The sequence below is a fragment of the Polyodon spathula genome, chromosome 6 (genome assembly GCF_017654505.1).
Source record: "Polyodon spathula isolate WHYD16114869_AA chromosome 6, ASM1765450v1, whole genome shotgun sequence".
Lineage (NCBI taxonomy): Eukaryota > Metazoa > Chordata > Actinopteri > Acipenseriformes > Polyodontidae > Polyodon > Polyodon spathula.
The window spans coordinates 20162411-20180927 of NC_054539.1; the positions used below are offsets into that span (position 1 = coordinate 20162411).

Here is an 18517-nt window from a genome sequence, read left to right on the forward strand (position 1 = left end):
AGGTCTGTAATAAGTGAGGCAAACAATACGTTTGTTGTTACAATAGCACCCACTTGTGTTTTTTCTCACTGCCTTTGTTGCCATTGATAACTTTGTGCTTTAGTATGCATACAGCAATGCTTTGCAAAAAAAAGTTTTGCATCACCCTACAGAATTAACAAATTATGTTAATTCTATGGCTGAATAACATTACGTTAACATATTGAATTACATATTGTAGATTTCCATATACTTAATAATAAACTGAATAAAATAGAAAAATGTGACATTACTGTACTACTATTACAGCTCCAGTAGACTTTTGAGAACTAATTCTGTAGTTTATTTGACTACATGATGTTAAATAAAATATATATAAATAAAATATATATATATATATGTGTGTGTGTGTGTGTGTGTGTGTGTGTGTGTGTGTGTGTGTGTGTGTCTGTGTCTGTGTGTGTGTGATGCTAATCTTTTGACCATAGCTGTATAGTGTAAAGTACTTTATTATATATAAAGCATGTACTAGCATGTTTTATGGTGTCCACATTTATCTAATGTTTACCATACCTTATTTGCACATACAGTATTTAAAATAATTAAAACTGCAGGTCACTAAAACGTAATTAAAGAACACTCCTTTTCTGCTTCCTAAAATTAAAAGAGGTTCCCCCACTGTGGTGGTCAAAAATAATAAACACCTACATACCAGTTTTGATGGTACAATCCAAATCGGAGTCTCTGGTAACCTGTACTTATTTGAAATGTTTGTAGAGTCAGGTCACACACATTTCTTGCTCAAGTGTTTGATTTCAGTCAGTCATCCCTGTGATGCAATGAAGAGAACATTAGGGGCTTCTATTACAAACACCGTACTACTAAGGCTAACACTTTTTTCTAATGAAAATGCTGACAAAGACAACAGTGCATCCTATGACGGTGGCCATAAACACGGGTTTAAAGCTGCTGAATGACTGACCTTGCTTTTAAGACTTAATATATATTACAGCCTTAACCTTACACTATATTATAGAAGCATGAATAACTGCCTGACATGTATTTAAAATAAAGACACTGGTAAGTAATGTTATAAACTACTTATTTACGTATCTGATTTGCTTTTGTTTTCAGGTATTCAGAATTATTGTCAGCAGGCAGTCTTTAAAAATAAATTCAAAAACAATTCTAGTTGCACTGATACAGTCCTTCAATCAGTAACAAATAAAAAACTAACTTAGCGTTTGTGTGATTTGTAATTTTATTGGATGCAGAGCTCCACAAAAAAAGATGGGAGGAGGACAAGATATACTATTGTGGGCATCACAGTGATTAAAGTTCTGTGCTGCTGATGACTTCATAATTGAAAGAAATGGAAAAAGAACATGCACGATAAAAATAGTCAAAAAATAACCAAACCGTCAAAGACAGCATATAACTGTTACATGCTTCCAAAACAAGGAAAATCTGGCAGCACTTTTAAGGGGGAGTAGTCTAAAGTCGCTTGAGAGACGTATGCATTATCTATTACCTCAATTCAATGTACACCACTTGCAAAAATATAATCTATATACTTTTGATAAGTATCTTTCACACCACAGGTGACACAGGAGCGACACAAAATAAATATAATTGAATCCTATTTTTTTTATTTGTTGTGCACAACTAGGGAATTGGCCAATCAGAGAACAGCTTCAATGAACGCGGTCCAGAAGGGTGAGTGGCATCACCTCTGGAGTCTGGAGAGTGGCAGCCTTAACCCTACACTAAGCCCTGAGTATGAGTAAAGATCTGTTCAACAACATGCAAGCATCCTCGGTTTGTAGATTTAAACTGGTTCTTTCTCATCTCTCATATGCAGCAAAGGCTCAAAGTAGTGGATGACATGCTAAAAATATACAGCTGAGCAGGTAGGGGACCTCAGTAGCAGGCCATAACAGCAGGGGGACCTGGCATTGCAAGCCACAGTAGATGACACATAGATAGAGAAAGTGACACATTTATTAAAACTGTTGAAAGTTTTAACTTTATTAAAACAGAAAAAGTTTACCGTAATGGTTGAGGTAGAAAACTTTAGGTACCCCAAATTGTTTTTTAATAGTTTGTTTTATTCTTTTTATAAGTTGATATTACCTTCAAAATCATATTTTTTGGTCTTTTTGTAGCCAAAACAAGAAGGCTTAGATATTACCGTATATAAAACCTCACAAAAAAGTCACAAGGGTAGAACATACAATGTTGTTACCTATATCTAACTCTGCTAGGGCTTCTACTTTCCGTTTCCTATTTCTTCCATTTCCTAGAGTTTTTAAACATTTTCAGGCTGTCATAGATCAGTGTTTTTTATATATATGTTATTATGCAGCCCAAGGTCAATTTACTTGTTAATTCTGATATTATCCAAAATACCCTCCTGGGGTTTCGATGTGTTGAGGCATCCAGAGAACTGCTCAAATCAAATAGCAGCACACATGGGAATCTCTACCTCCTGCAACAAAATACAGTAAATGGCACCATGAACAGGGTTCTTCATGGTTCTTTCACATTTCGTTTTCATAGCTGTTTTACCTGTTTTATTGGTTATAAGCTAAACTCATATAAACCCTACTTATAGTTAATCTAATGGGAATATTTAGACTTTTCAATAAGTCAAGGGTAACCACCAGGCTCGATTGAACTAAAATCCAGAAATACTTAGCTTAGAGGAGCAGTCTGCTCTTCTCCTCCAATAGCTTAAAACAGTATTACAATAGCTTGTTCAATCTTTATCTTTCCTCCTCGACCCAGCCTCCTCTTTTGTGTCTCTGTTTCCACAAAGAGCGTGGTTCCTTTGGAGGAGGATGGCTCCTTTCGAGGTTGAAAGATGAAAGGCTGCTGGGTACAACTATTCTATTAAAGTATTACATGTATTTCTCTAATCATGCTGTTGTCTTGCATCTTACATTTTCCAGATGATGATGATGTCACGTTCTCACTCATAAAAGCCTCGTGACTTTGTGTATTATGGTTCTTATTGCCACAAGCCCAGTAGACAGAGAGTTGGCAGCTAATTATCATCAAGAGGAAGATGACTGTATCGGTCTGACAATAACGTGATAGAGGTTCAAGGATATACGGGAAGACGCTCTGGTACAATATGATAAGAAGTCATTAGTTATCTTTTGTTAAGAGTTAAATTTAGCTTAAACAACAGTGAAAGTTTAGTTATGGAAAGAGTAGCAAGCCTGCAATCAAATGGAAAGGGCCTGTAAAGATTAGACATATCTTGTAGGAATTGTTTATTTTATTGATTTCAGCTAGTCAAAGTCTTTTCTAAGGGGTGGATACCACTGAAATTGGCATAAAAACACCACCAGGCAGAGAACTACAGCGCACAAACATAGTTTCACTTTTTGACATCCCTATGGGCCCTTTTAATAAAAACCACAGCACCAATAATACTGCAGTAATTTTGAACATAGTACAACTGCAAAATATGTGTATCCATAATAATGATGTAATGCAGTTACTGTGTCACAAATGATACCTTAACCTGCAATAAACTTCTTCCAGTATATTTTGTAAGGGTATAACTTAAGAAAAAAAAATGTAGTGAAAGCAGTTTGGTATAATTGGCCGAGTTTCCACACAGCTTCGAAAGTTGGTACACTCTCTCCACTGACTGATTTATGAGATGGAGCACGCACATACCACGCACATTCCTCACTGTATAAGTGTGTAGCCAGACTATGCCACAAAATGCACCTTTGGAATTTTGTTTTAATTTTTTTAATCACCTAAAACACGCACAGGTTCGTTATATCAGACAAAATATTATATTAGACAAAAACAAAGAGAGATCACCAAGAGGTAAAGGTGTAACAATTTATTTATAATAAAATCTCTTTACCAATAAGTTACAGGTTATAGTCTATGCATGAAATGTACAAAACTTGCAAATATCAGGCAGGTCTATTCCATAGACAAGAAGATAGATTCTAATACAGTACAAAGAAACAGATCAAAGGAAAACTTTTACAGCCACTTTCATTTAAACAAGGGCAAGTTATTGACAGAGAGTTATTCAGAACAGAGACCATTAATAACCAAATCAAGAACCAATAAACTATAATCTTTATATAAAATGCAATTACTCAATCAAATATTCTATTAGCAGCAATAAGGTAATTAAAGATAGATTTCAGGATGGAGAGTTACAATTAACAGCAATGAGGTAGTTAAATATAGAGTTCAGCACTGATAAATTCTAATTGGCCACAACTCATGGAATCAGAATAGTGGTTAAACAAGTATTACACTACAAAACCATTACATATTAAACTACAAACCAATTAGTGCACTCTAAACCAAGGAAATGGTCACAGTACAAATGCACACATGTAAAAGTAATAAAAAGTAAATTCAAACCAAAAACCAAAGTGTTTTACAAAAAACAAAAATAAAAAAGAAGCAAAGCAAACCACTCTTCAATAAACTTTAATTGTAAGAAATTGTAAGGTTCACTTTAACACAAAAAATGTAGTCATAATCAATCCCCTTCTAGTAATCTAAACCCAACGTGCACGTTTTCTCCCTAAGAGCAGCTCACAAGGCTTCGGGAATACAGACACACGCATGGGACTCGAGACAAAAAGTTTATAAGCGTAACTCCACCCACGGTCTCCCAACTAAGGTTTAGTCTGTTTACAAACGCCCATGGGGAGTGTTAGATACCGCATTATCTCAGTCTCTTCACACAGCATGTACAGGCTGGTTACAACTCCACATCGCTTAACAGCAAGTACAATGCTTTAAGTTAACTACTAAAAATAGTTTGGGTCGAAACAAAAACTAAAAAAAAAACAATTATGCTACCGCCATCAACGGGGTGTTGGATTGTGTGGAATTCCTGTACCCTCGGTTATCTGTCTGTCTGTGCCCTGTCTGCACTGCTCGTCCAGCTGTTCTTCTTCTGATTAGAGGAAGTTGGCGCATGCCATCTAATAACAGATGATGAGAGCCCTCTAACTCCCTTCTACAATATCTTCGTGTATTGTAATATGGGTCTTTCCTTCCCTTTTTGTTTTCCCTTCCCCTCCTTCAGTATACTCTATATTGATCAAATATCCACCTGTAATGCCTTCGACTGATTTATTAATATCGCTCTTTGTTGTTTGAATTTATTACATTCTAATATATAATGTTGAACAGTTTCTAATCTTGACATTCTCCACATAATCAATTTACACGTCTCCCTATTCTAAACAGATGCTGACTCAATGCTGTATGTCCAATTCGCAATCTGTTCATTGTAATTTCTTCCACCCTATTCAATTCCCCTCTAAATGTTCAATTTTCAATTCCTCGCTAACCTGACCTCTGGCTGTATATCCTAATAAAACCTTCCTGTGTGATTGGGTTCCCATTGGTTTTACCATAGCTCCATCATTGTTTGTTTAGTTGTTGCATTTATTTTGTATTTACTCCTGCCTGGCACATAGGGAGTACCATATCCACTTCCTTTCTCAATAACCAATTTTTTGCCATCAAAACTACCTGTTCATTATCTAGCACCCCAGAATGGCTTGGTACCCATTCCCATTCTAATATATATATATAGTATATAATATATATATATATATATGTCTCTGATTACACATTCATTTATTGCTATTAAAATATTATATATAATATCTTCTCTGACTCCACTCCCTGTCTCAATAGCATTCAGTGAACTCAACGAATCAGTGAACAGGTCTGCTCTGTCTGGTTTTATTTCCATTACTGTATCGCATCTAACAATGCCAGTGCTTCATCAGTAAATATAGACAGGTGATTGCCATAACCACTTTTCCTGACCATGGATCCTTTGATGCTCCCTTCATTCCTTTCAAATATTAATTTGCCTGTTTTTTAATTAATTCTTTCCCACTGCGCTTATCTATAATTTCTGTAAATTATTTACGCATTTTTGATTTTACAAACGTCCATATGGGTATTCAGATAGGATCAACGTTTTCCACCTGCTATAATTCATTTATCTTCAAATCTCCTATCCACTTCCCTACATGAAATCCAAAAGTACCTCCCCTTTTTTCCATTAAATCCATTTATACTGTCAATACTAATTTTCATTTACACAATTTCTGACTGGATGCTCCATACTCAATGCCTGAAGTTTACTCCAATATTTAATATTTAATAATACCCTCCTAAGTTCTAATGGCATTTCTCCCATCAAAACCTTGCAGAACTTTCTACTATAACTAAAGGCCATACCAAGCAATGATTTATTATTTAAAATCTGCTAAAAGTAGTCCTGGCAAACTTATTTAACCAAATTGGAAAGAATAAGCATACAGTAGGAGGGGGTTAGAGACCTCTTCATTCATTCATTAGTTTTTTTTTTTTATGTGACACCATTTATTCAGTGTTTCAGATTATTGCTGTTTGACTCATAAAAAGTGTTTTATAGTTAAGCTGTTTTATAAGCAAGGTTATAAAAAAGACTGAAGCGACTACAAATAACAAAATTACAAAGTACAAAAAACATGAAAAAGGAAAAAAAATGTCGGTTCAACAGATTTGTTGAAAAAGACAAACACGGGACTTAACATCAGCTTGCTGCAAGACTTGGGCTACATAATGAAGTGCTGTGCGAATGTTTTAGACATGTTGCATTTTTCTACGTTGATGCATTACGGGCATCAAAAATTCCTCCACTAGTGTTTTCTACTATTATAACAACCTTGACTTGCATAAAGGAGGAAAAACATTGAGTGTAATAGCTTGCTTCACTTGACTTTCAAGGTGTGGTATCCGAAGCATAATCAACAAGAACAGAGAAACATCATCTGTAATTGACAAACAATCTTTGATAATTGTTCCATAGTCCAGTTTCTGTGTTCTTGTGCATATTTGAGCTTTTTAGTTTAGTTCCCCTATTTTAACAGAGGTATTCTTACTGCAACACATCCTTTATGTCCTGATTTCAAGAGTAACCTTTGTAGTTGATTTGAAGGACAATGACACCTGTGCCTTCTGCCAGTTCTGTTGTCAATTCAACACTTGTCTACTTTTTATTCCTTAAGGATGTTATCTTCAAGTATTGCTCATCCTTGTTAGACAACTTTTTGGATTTCTCAGTTTAAGAAAGCTGCACGATATCAATAGTCACACAAGGCCAAATTGGAACAGACAGAAACATTTAAATGTACCCTCCCGTATTTTAATATAATTAGGTTATTTGCATTTGGAAGGAAAAGGTGATACTTATTTGTCTTTTTCTGTGGAAACTGCCCCATTGTTTATTTATTTGCACTGTACCACAGTGTATATACATACTATAGGGAGCCAGATGGAAAAATTATTGAGACTACTCTAGTTCAGAGTCCTCTTGCTTTGTTCTGATCCTCCTGGCACCAAGACACCAAAGCAATGTTCCAGACCATGTCTTGGGTGGGTCACACTAATAGGAGCTACGTGACACCCCAGCTTATCTTCCAGGCCAGACTAACAAAACAATCATTTCCACTAGGAATTCCCTTACACGTACAGAATAACAGAATATGATTTTATCACGGTGGAGTGCTGTAACTCAGTTCTGATGCTGAAACCAGCACGCCCGCATTCTGCCCTTTTCGCATTTCAGGATTTATGAAAGCACTCTGTTCTTGCAAGTCAACACAAAATTAAGCAAACCACATGCCCGGACATAACCTTTTTTTGAAAGTATTCAAAACTAATTAAATATGGAACTGGGTTATCAGTGGCAGTTCACATCAATTCTACAGCACATGTACAAAGAGCACAAAAAAAACTTAACAGCCACAGTTCCAATACTTCAGGCAAAAACACCAAATAAGAATATATGTATTTATTATACAAATCGCAGATTAAAGTATTGCAACCCTACACTTAATATAAGATAATTCAATAAAAGGCCAAAATACACAATTTCTAGTACTTCAACAAAGAATCTTTATACAAAAAAACGAAAGCACCTCAGCAGTTAGCAGTTCAAATATTTGTTAATGACAAAAGCATTGGCACCAATACCTTAAAAGTCTACAAATTTAATAAAACTAATGAAAAAACATATCAAATTGATTGAAAACCATTACACAGTAACTAAGCTGCTTTATAAAGTCAATAGCCAGAAAAAAATAAGTATTTCCAACATCTGTTGAAAAAGAACTTTTTGAAAACACAGCAAATGATGGTTGAGACAAAGAAGCTGGACTCATGTCTGAGGAAAGCACTTGTAGCAAACTACAACAAAAGAAATGGCTACAGAACAGTATCAAATATGGAATACCAAAATCCACATTCAGAGCAATGATCAAGAAGTGCCACATAACATATTCAACTGAAACACTTAAAAAAGTGGGCATCCAAAGAAAATACGATACAGCAGGTGGGTTAAAAAAAGATTAACAGCCAAGGGCTTAAAGACAGATTGAGATGCATCCGGTATAATAGCGCATGAAAGAACTGTACAAAGGCACCTGAAAACACAAGAGTATACATGTTGACCTCACTGCAAACCTCTTTTAAAGAAAGTTCATAAAACAAACCATCTCAAATTTGCAAATAAATATAAACAGACACTTGAAAAATTTAACAAGAGAAAAGCTGAATTGCCCAATCCCTATTATCAGCACTAAAGCAAATAGCAGGCTTTATTTCTAAAGAAAAAAACAAACTGATGAAAATATAACTTTTTGGACCACAGTATGTTTGAAGAAAAAACCCTACATGAAGAAAATCTTGTGCCTACAGTTAAACATTGAGGGGGTTTGAGCTTGATAAGGGGGTGTTTTAGCAGTTCAGGGACTGAACACATTCATGTGGATGATGATTGAATGAATGCAGCCATGTATCAAAACATTATACAAAGTACAGCGATACCATCTGCTCATAGGCTGATTGGCAACATGACACCGACCCAAAGCATACGACTAAGTCAACTCTGGAATTCTTGAGAAAATAACAGTTCTGGAATGGCCTTTGCAATCACCAAATCTCAATCCAATAGAAATGCTTTGGACTGATCTGAAAAAAAGCTGTAGCCAAGCATTGTGTATCCAATCTGTCTGATCTGAAGAATGGCCTCAAATTTCACCAAGATGATGTAACATACTGGTTAAGAATTATCATAAATGTCTCAAAGCCGGAATAAAAGCAAAAGGAGAACACACAGAATTCTAAAGCAGGGATGCCAAAACTTTTGTCATTAACAAATATTTTAAATTAGATAAGCTTGTTTGTTTTCTACAAAGATTATTTGTTTAATTACTAGAAATCAGGTAATTTGTGTGTTTTATTAAAAAGTGGTTAAAGTTTACTAAATGCTTGTCCTTAATCTGTTACCTTGAATTATGGTATAAGTGTAGGGTGCTAATACTTTTGTCTGCAACCCTATACTCTAGCTTCTGAGGAATTAGTAAGGCAATTGGTTGAATTCTGTGAACAACTATTGTTATTGTAAATTGTAAAGAAAAGGCAGTTCAGTCAAGTCATGGCCCATAGGCAACAAAATGCTTGTACATCCCACATCATATTTGAGAACAGTTGTGTATAGTTTTAAATGCTTTTCTTAGGTGTACACCATACAGTTCAGCAAACATGTTGATGTATATATATATCCTGTGTTGTCACAACACAGATAAGACATTTTCAGCAGTATTCTTCATGTTAGTGACACAGAAGTGATGCCATAGATTGTTTGATTACGTGAGAGAAATTGGTATGCACAACAAGTGAAAGGCCAATCCATGTTTAAACAATGAAACTCACAACAACCTTAGCCCCACCACCAGTGCCAAGGTTGGGTCAACACGATTTACAGAAAAACACACAGTAACTGCAGATTATTTCAACCCACATTCAACACTGTCGCTGATAAACACTACTCTTTGAACTACCTAATGTTACCTTTAGTGCTAATCAGGGTATGTGAAACCATTTGTTAGTTCTAATTCAGACGATACAGATTCAAAGTGCTATCAGGCTTGAAGTGTTTGGCCACCACTGCATTTCTTCTGTGAGCTGTATTTTATGTGTATGTTGCATGTGCTTTTATGGAAAGGGATTAACATGTAAATGAGCAGTTAAGGTGAATAATGTGTTTCACATCTGTAAGCATTCTTCATATCTTACATAATCATAGTTTAAAGTTTAAATATTAATGAGACAATTTTGTAGTTATTATGTAAAGACTTTAGTTTACTAATCCATCATAAACAGTCAATACTGCACCTATAAATGTGCTATAAAGGATGCTATATTCAACATTTAATAATAAATTGCAAAGTAAGCACATATAAGCATTGTAAAAAGGTATGGTAAAAAATCAGAAAACATGTCAAACATGTTAACTACAGTGTAGCCACCGGAAAAGCACGGGGAAACTACAAAATCACTGTGCAAATTTACAGTGGTGAACTCTTAAGAGACTTAGAGGTGTTTATTTTCTTTAAAATCTTAAAAGGAGTTGACAAAGTTAATCCCAATTTAAGTGCACCACAGAAAATAGGAACAGATAAGAGGACACAGCTGGAAATTTAGTGGAGACAGACTCCACTCTTTTACACAGGGCTAAGGTTATTGAATGGGTTACCCAGCCATTTTGTTGATGCTGAATCATTGCAATAGTATAAGACCCGACTTGACAAAGGTTTGAACCGAATAAGTACTGATGGGCTGAATGGCTTTCTTTTTTTTAATGATGAAAAGAAACAAGATTGGATTTGGATCCTTAAGGTTTGACCAGTATTTTTTTCTTCATTAGTTTTCCTTATTGTGGTGTAAGAGGATCGGCACTTTGATTATGTTTGCATTTTCCACCATATCGGACCCCCAGTGCAACACTAGCAATTTAAAACAATTACAGAGCTATACAGTTTAATCACTGGTCCAAGGACAGCCTGACCTCCACAGTGGTTTCTCTTAGGGGGACCTGGGGATCATGAATAATGAGCAAACATTCAATGTTCTTCCAGAGGAGGAAGCCAGTATCACCTGCCCATGCCTTAAGAGACTGCATCAGCAAACAGAGGCCCTTCAGAAGCCACATTAACAGACAACTCTGAAGACCTTAAAAAGCTGACTGTATAAAGTAGTTATCATAGTACTTTAACATTTCATTTTTGCCATTTAATGAGATAATTGGCTAGTTCAAATCAGCCATGTATTTAGTTTAATTTACACAGGGTTCTATTTACAAAATGTGAATGTATGTTATTTAAAAAAAAAAAAAAGTCTGATTTCATAAATTAAATAAAGATAGCTAATCAAGAATGTTTTCTAGACTGCTAAATAATCCAATTACAGATTCATGAATAACTAACTGGATAACAAACTTAATACAAAACAGAAAAACTGTTTTGTGCATAAAGCCCCTCCTCTGGTATGCAATGAGTTTATGCGTATGTGCAGAAAGATGCATGATGTGCCAGTTCTATATGCAGTATATGTGAAACCCTGAAGAAAATCCCATAGCTTGTTTTGTGCCAGTGTGGACTTTATGCCAGCCCTGTATATCCATAATGCCTTTTCTAGGTTCTCCTTGCTAATAAGTGTGCCCATTTTGGCTGTGGTATCCGAGGGAACTCAAGTTTTCCAGTTTCGGGCAGCTTCTACAAACCTCTGCAGGATCTCATTGAAGTTACTCTTCTGTACAAAGATCCTGCTGGTGCATAGACAGACCTCCCCCTGTCAATCAGGTAATACATAATGAATGGAAGCTACATTGAAGAATAGTACACCAACTCCAAACCAATCGAAAGCATTTGACAGCGTAAGACAGGTTGAAATTTGGAGAACCAGTTCTTTGGTTCAACTCATACCCCCAGTCAGGTTTTGTTTTATATTTGCACTAAAGCTTTATGAAATATCAGTCGATATTTTCATTTACACAATAGAATTCATGTGGAAGTACTGCATAAATATGACTACACTGTGCCAAGAGCTCCATCTTGTGGTCATTTCAATTTATTACTCTATGACCTCACAAACATCTTTTATTTTTTAAATTCACAGTACAGTAATATCCGACTGCGGTGGGACCAGAGTAAGGGCTACGTAAAAAGTCGGATGAATAAATCCTGTTTTAAATATCATTAGACACAGCTGTAACAATTACTATATTCACACTCAGCTTTTACTAGAGCCCTCCCCCAAATCCCTTGTTTAGACAGATACAGGGTATTAATGCTTGACAGAGCAGCCATCTGCCATGTGGGTGCCTGCATTCGAGAAGGAGGTTGAAGTTGATACACCCGCTAGGCAAACATGATTTATTTACATATCAACACTACTACTGTTCAATAATAAACTGATGCTGCTGAAGAGGCTAGCCATGGAGGGTAAACGGTTAGGGCAGATACACATCTGATTACTGTATTACTAAATCAGCCATTTATTGGTAAAATATTGGCAAAAGTGATTCTACTGATGAAAATCAGTCTTTTAAAATTATAATTATCCCTAAATAAATTAAGCAAAAATATATACAACTTAGTTTGTTTCAAAGGAATATTTCTATTGGACGATAAGTCACCCAGTTGTATATTCTGTACAATTTTTAAAAGGTATTGTGGATCACTTCTCTAACCTTGTACATAAAAACAGTAAAGGATGGATTGCATTCATTATGTTAATTACATGTGTAACTGCAGCTCTAAATTATCTCTCCTGACACAGAATAGGAAAGTCACACTGCTGGTATTAATAAAAGCATGTGTTTCTTTCTGTACCTTGTGTGTATTTCTGAAGCAAATGTTCCAGATGATATTCTAACTTTTTTAATTCAAGTGTCAATTTTATTGTAACGCTTCTAGATACCCTAAATACCTCAAATCAGACTGCATAGCTGGGCTGAATCTATTTGATTGTGTTTTTTTTTATTGTTACCAACTTTTACATGTAGCAAACAGTACATTAGATCACTAAACTGGGGCCAAATCTTAGAACTGTGGTTTCTTTGAATTGGTTTAAACAGAGCACAAGCAATCTAGTGGATACATTTATTTTCTTTTTTTCAAGGACGCTGAAGATAAATTCAAGTCAGACGATGTCTGCTCTGCTGTAAAGCATCGATCTGCAGCAGATAAAAAACTTTTTGGTTTACCTGGTTAGAGAAGCTGGACCTGACAGTGGTGGGGATGCACTCATCCAGTTTGTTGTCATCAAAGATGATGGCAGGGTTCTTATCCCCCAGCTCCAGGGACAGCCTCTTGCAGTAGGGGGCGCTCTACTGGGTGATGTTCTGTGTAGTGGCTGTGGAGAAACAAGAGCCTCCCCGGCATTGGGGCCCGTCCCAAACACGATGTTCACCACCCCGGCAGGAACCCTTGTGGGAAACAGGCCTTATGTTAGGCAATCAGAAACTACTATTACAGACATATGAGTAACACCTACAGTTATCATTCTGCATGACTGCTCAGTGATCTGAAGTATGTAAATAGGACAAACTTGTTATACATCAAATTAGGCTAACTTTAGGTTTCTAGGTCATCCATGTTTAGCCATGTTTCATGCATTCAAGCATACAACATAGTAATATACAGTAATACTTTTTCTAACATGCTGCAGCAAAAGCATGAATAAAGATCAAACACATAAGCCTGTATGACTATTGTGCTATATAGAAAACTAGTGATTTCTGTATTTACTGTGGGCTTAAAATGTGTCAGCTTTTTCAGAGAAACTAAAGAAGTCAAAGAGTTTAAAGACCCTTTTTTTTTTTTTTTTTTTTTTTAGCACTTTTCCAGTATTTTCAACTATTTTGCTAACCACTCTCCATACAGCTCTCTGAAATCCTCTTCAATAAGTCAACTGATAATGCAACAACACACTAATGCAACAATTTTACTAAGAAAACACTGTGTAACAATTTTTTTTTTTTTTTTTTTTTGTTCCTGGGTAGTAAGTGTTATTTCCTAATTGCTTATGCCTCAAAAGTATAGAAAATGGCTATTATTCCCCACAAACTTTGCTTTTGTGACCAGGACAGTGATATTTAGAAATTTACCTATTTTCTGGAACATTCCAGATAGATTCAGTGCTGAGTAAACTTGGAGTAACTTCTAGAACTTTCTAGAACTTTCCAGTAATATAAATAGTAGTATAAATACAGGGACCTTAAGCCCACCAGTTCAGTTTAGTTCCAGCTGCCTAAGTGGATAGATATCTGCATTTTTCTGAGATGGCATCAAGAGGCTGCAAGCATAGGGCAGACGCATTTTGCTATGTCTGCGGCCAATTTATCAAGACAAGAGCGAAAAAGTACTCCATGGAAGCATCTGCTAAGATGTGTGAGGCCTACAAGGCATATTTCGGGGATCAAGACAAGCCCTGGGCACTTCATTTCACCTGCGAGCACTGCAAAAAAACTCTGGAAGGTAAGATGGACAATTGTTGCTCGGAATTTTATGTTATAAAATTTGTTAACATTTTTAAAATTGTAAAAGTTTTTAATTTTAAAATGTTTTACAATTTTCAATGTTATTGAAAAAATATATCATATATGAAAAATGTTGCGAGAATCTCTTACACATTAGTCATGGGTGAAATAAATGTATTTTTGTAGGATGGTACAGAGGGGAAAAGAGAGCCATGAAGTTCGCTATCCCAAGAATTTGGCGGGAACCCACTGACCACTCAAGCAACTGCTACTTCTGCATGGTGGACCCTTCCAAACGTCGGACTGGCAAGAATGCACCTGCTATCACGTATCCGGACCTTCCTTCATCCATCGGTCCCCGTACCCACTCCTCTGGCGAGAGAGCAGCCGTCTTTAGAAGAGAGCAGCAAGTCAGAGAGTGAGGAAGACGTTGTAAATCCAGATGACAATTTCAGAGGTGGAGCTGAGGAGAGAAACCCATACTACTGCAACCAAAAATACCTCAACGACTTGATTAGAGATCTTGGTCTAACCAAGTCCAATGCCGAGCTTTTGATGTCTAGGCTCAAGCAGTGGAACTTGTTGGATGAAAGTGTGCAAGACGCAGATCAGAGGAAGCGTCACCAACCTTTTTCCAGTTTCTTCACCCGTCAAGATGGGCTCTACTTCTGCCACAATGTGACCAGTCTGTTCGAGGCAATCGGAATCGCCTGTAACCAGAGTGAGTGGCGCCTCTTCACTGACAGATCATCCAGGAGCCTCAAAGCAGTGCATAGGAGACTTCAAAATGGTGGCATTCCTGATGGGTCTCCAAGGCGGTTTTGCCAAGTTTCCCTGCTATCTTTGCCTTTGGGACAGCAGGGACACCAAGGCACACTACCACAGGCGGGACTGGCCACAGTGGACCGAGTTCTCTGTGAGGAGGAACAACGTCAAGTGGGAGCCACTGGTGGACCCCCGGAAGGTGCTGATGCCACCACTGCACATCAAATTGGGCCTTATGAAACAATTTGTCAGAGCTCTAGATAAGAAGTCGGCAGCCTTCAAGTACCTTCAAGACTTCTTCCCTAAGCTGTCTGAGGCAAAGGTTAAAGCCGGTGTCTTCGTCTGACCACAAATAAAGAAGATTCTGGAGTGCAATGAATTCCCCAAGAAGCTCACTAGTAAGGAGAAAGCGGCTTGGAACAGCTTTGTCGCAGTGGTTCAGGGCTTCCTGGGCAATCACAAGGCCAAAAACTATGTGGAGCTGGTTGAGACTCTGGTGAAGAACTACGGCACAATGGGCTGTAGGATGTCCGTCAAAGTCCATATCCTTGATGCTCATCTTGATAAATTCAAGGAGAACATGGGAGCATACTCGGAGGAGCAAGGCGAGCGCTTCCACCAGGATATACTGGACTTTGAACGTCGCTACCAAGGACAATATAACGAGAACATGATGGGAGACTGCATTTGGGGGCTGATTCGTGAAAGTGATTTACAGTATAATCGTAAATCTCGAAAAACTACTCACTTCTAAATCTTTTGTAGTCATGTTTGTATTACTTTGGTATAAATAAATGTTAATTTGGATTCATATTTTGTTTTTTTCTGACTTTATGTGAATGAAAAGACACAAATTTGCCCATTTTCTCATTGGAAATAGGTAAATTTTAAAATATCACTGTCCTGGTCACAAAAGCAAAGTTTGTGGGGAATAATAGCCATTTTCTATACTTTTGAGGCATAAGCAATTAAGAAATAACACTTACTACCCAGGAACAAAAATTGTGTTACACAGTGTTATCATTGAATACAGCTGTGCACGCTATTTAAAAGTGTGTGGTCTGGTCTGAATCATTGACACAGATTAAAATGTTCCATGACCACAACATTGCTGCAATTCTAGGTCACAATATGCAGTTGGCATTTCAAATGGTTTATGAGATATTAGCAGTCATAATAGTGACGGGTCTACAAAATAACAGTTTCTTCACTGGAGTGCGCACTATACAGTGCATAAGCCCATGTGGTCCATCTGAGTGCATTCGGTTGTATTGTGGAGGACAGAGGATGCAAAGATTCTGAAGTGCCTTGCATTGTGATTGGATGCACTCACGATAAGCATCAAATAAAAAAAAAAAACATTATATTCCAGTGTACAGGATGTTAGCAGAGGTTTGTGTTGAACTTTGGGCCCGCAGATTAACCCCCTGAACCGGAGATCAGTTACTGCAGTGATACTTCTTAGTAAAACACCCCTGACCACTAAATATTATTAAGACAAGTTTTACACTGTGTCTTAAAAAAGGCACACGTGAACTGTTTGCACATTTTTGTTTTACAGATATAAGGTATAAAGTGCCACTCCCGCCATCATCTACAGGGAAAGGGCTACTTTATGTGTCATATTTCATTCAATTAATTGATTTTACCTTTTTGTTTCAAATTTCTACTTGGTTTATCATAACTATAAAAAAAAAAAAAATACACCATTAAGTCCACTATTATTAATCCTGAAACACCAGCCTGTAAATGAACATTACTGGAGTGCTCCTGGTACACTAGTGCTTAATCAAGTCTTCTGACCTTGCTCTTTAGCCTCTGCTTGTGCAAACTCTTTCAGGTGGGGGTCAATGACTTTAGCCAGTTTGTCCAGGACTTGAGACCTCTCCTGGGGGCTCTTAAAGGACCAGGCAGGAAAGCCTCCTTGGCTGCCTTCATCGCAGTTTCAACTTTTGAGAAAATTAGTTTATTCACTGTATTCATCATGAATGTTGGAGCACACAACTACAAAAAAGTATATAAGTATTGGGTTATGTGAGAGGTTCTGGCAAATGTGTGTCACATGCTGATCACCACATTAGTGTGAAATACTGTATTCAACAACTCCTCACATTCAACACCTTAATACACAATACAGGCCAGCCTCTATCTTCACTAAGTTTGGTCACTAAAGGAAAGAACATTATATCTGTGTTTCCCAGGTACCAACCTAGCAATATTGCCAAAGAGATTACATTTGATTGTTCAAGTAAAACACTTGGTCACACTTTATCAGAAGTGCACTTGGATTGGATGTAGTTCAAAGACTTGCATAACCCTCTTTTGGGCTTGTGCTATATTTAGTTTGGTACAAATAAATTATTAACATCTAAGCTGTTTAAATATGACCTGTATTCATTCAGTGCACAGTACCAACGGTTGCCTGTGAATCATCACAAAATTTATTTCCAATGATAAGCATACATGCCTATATCAAAAATACAGTTTTTATTTTAACATCATAATATGACTTACTGTATATTTTTCAAAGGTAGATTTCAAAGGGAAAATACAAATAGAGATTATATAAATCTGCATAATTCCACATAGGCTGCTGACTGGCATGTTGGTATTTTACAGACATTCATAATATGCTTATTTAAAAAAAAAAACACACACACACACACCAAAAAAACAGTACTACTGTATGCTTTGCCATCAAAATTGTATAGTTATTTTCTAGTATATTGCTTAATTACAGTTGTTCAAATGCACACACAGCATGCTTTCAAGATAAGGGACCTACTGGGTAACAGATTACCACATTTATGACAGAAACTCGAGATTTCAAACCGTTATGTTGTGATCACGAGATAAATGATCTCGCGATCTAGACATAACCATTTTATTTTTCATGTCCTGAAAGAGCCACTGTATGTTTTAAACTGATCATGAATAAATCAGTTTGAGAAATAAGGCTTATCAAATCAAGCTTCAATTATGCTACCTGGGCTGTCCATACTGTTGATTCTGTTCAGGAAGCCCCAGGCCTCCAGACTTCTAAGTGGACATGTGGCTGGTTTGGAGAAAATATGGACAAGACAGTATCCTATTCTACACCTTCAGTAAACTGCAGTTCTCTACTAAAGAATGTTGCAGTAGAAATGTGATGGCAAACATGACACTCTCTAACAAAAGTATAATGTTTGTCATTGTATGCAACAAAATAATTCCAATACTAAAAATACATGCAATCCCATCTCACCTCCTCTTTGTCACTGTAAGGCACTTTGCAGTAGACCTTTCTAACTGAAGGGTCGTATGTATCCACTGTATATATTTTTTGCAAGGCATAAAATTGCCTCCAGGATAATTCTCCAGCATTAAGTATGTCCTCTGATCTGCCAT

General features: G+C 36.7%; 1 pseudogene; it reads right to left on the minus strand.

Moving 5' to 3' along the window:
- Positions 1 to 10867: 10867 nt before the first annotated feature.
- On the minus strand, positions 10868 to 18517 carry LOC121316662 (annotated as a pseudogene).